Source organism: Halyomorpha halys, unplaced genomic scaffold (genome assembly GCF_000696795.3).
Source record: "Halyomorpha halys isolate HHAL.00 unplaced genomic scaffold, Hhal_1.1 Scaffold1143.1, whole genome shotgun sequence".
Lineage (NCBI taxonomy): Eukaryota > Metazoa > Arthropoda > Insecta > Hemiptera > Pentatomidae > Halyomorpha > Halyomorpha halys.
The window spans coordinates 21,292-22,984 of NW_027106264.1; the positions used below are offsets into that span (position 1 = coordinate 21,292).

The 1,693-nt window shown below is 32.3% G+C and overlaps 1 protein-coding gene across 1 annotated transcript in view; it reads left to right on the forward strand.

The window, feature by feature from the left end:
* The window catches only part of LOC106688495 (uncharacterized), a gene marked incomplete at its 5' end in the record, with an annotated part of 22,398 nt that overhangs the window by 13,962 nt on the left and 6,743 nt on the right, over positions 1-1,693 (forward strand).

Here is a 1,693-nt window from a genome sequence, read left to right on the forward strand (position 1 = left end):
AGGAATAAGTAGGGTATTATTAAAAGATACTGTGGGGCAAGACGAAGGTTTACGACGAAGGGTAAATGTGATTTGGTGGGATTTATTGGAATTAATTTTAATCCTCCAGTTTTGGCACCATTCTTCAAGGGTGGTGATGTGGGATTGGAGGGATTGGGATACAATGGAAGGATCATTATTCACTGACAATAGGCATGTGTCATTGGCATACGTGGTGAGAATAGTTAGTATTAGTAGTTAGGATGTCAGCTGTAAAAACTGTATTAAGGATAGTGCCAAGGATACTACCCTGAGGTACACCAACAGACTGAAGAAAAAGGAATGTTGTGATTTGCTTGAAATAACCTGTCTGAGACATAAGAACGGATAATGAGGTAATGTGTAGGGGGTAGGAATTTACGTATCTTGTATAGCAGTCCTGGGTGTCAAACTTGATCAAAAGCCTGTTCTACATCAAGAAAGACTCCCGAGCAGTACATTCCGCGCTCCAATGAAGACGAGACTACATCACTGTTTGTATTAAGTTTCTTTTTCAACTTGTATAATTTGTATTATATAATATAATATAATTTGTACAAGACCTTGTCATTCTTAAATAAACCTATATTCTATTCTACTAACAGTCTGTAAGTATGTAAAAGGGGTATTCATGATGTGTTAAATGTAAAATGTTTTACCATGTTAAATGTTATGAGTATAGGGTTGTGAGCAGCCCTATTTTAAGTTTGTGAAATGTTAAATGTACAATCTCCTTTTCTGTACTTTTTTTTTTTTATAACCTTTCCTTCCAAAATTTCATGTTATTGTTTACTTCTAGGTTTTGATTAAAGTAATTTATTACAGCATGCATAAAATTGAGTGAAAAGTGAAATTTGTGTAAAAGTTTGGCTACTGAGTGTCTTGTTGATCTTTTGAATCAAGATGAGCTAATTGACAACTGTCATGAAACTATTATTATTGTCATCCATTGCATAATTAGTTTTAAAAACATCCAAACTACGGGCAAGTAACCTAACATGACAACAAACAAAATGGTGACGAGCTCTGCTGGTCTGTTGTGTGACGTCATTCTCCATTTAACAGACCAAGTAACAGACTCTCAACCATGTTATATCGTTTTACCATGGTAAAAGACGAAAATATTTCTCCGTTTAACATGAGTTTTTCCATTTAACATGTTAAACTAAAGATCATGAGTACCCCTTGTATATTATATCGTTTTAGCATGGTAAAATAAGGAAGTATTTCTCCATTTAACACACTTTAACATGTTAAACTAAATATCATGAATACCCCTAATGTATAATTTTATTTATTTTTTTTTATTGAATAAACATTTTTAGGCGAAACGCTAAGTTCAGCTTCCACCTTTTCATTTAAATTGGTGAAATAATTTTGTCTTTAAAATTAACTGTTTTTTTATGTTTATTTAGAGCCTGATAAAAAAAAAAAGGTACGTCTTTTTAAACTAAAATATATCAATTTAAACTTTGTTGATTGAAAAATTTAAAATTTGTGATTTATTTGTTTAAACATACAACCGTTTGTGACGAGTGCATCCAGAGTAGGGCAAAAATTAGCTATAGAAACTAATAGCCAAAATTTCCATGGAAACGGCCGTTATTCATGAATGAATCATTCATAAGTAGATATTGTATCCATGGAAACGGCCGTTATTCATGAATGAATCATT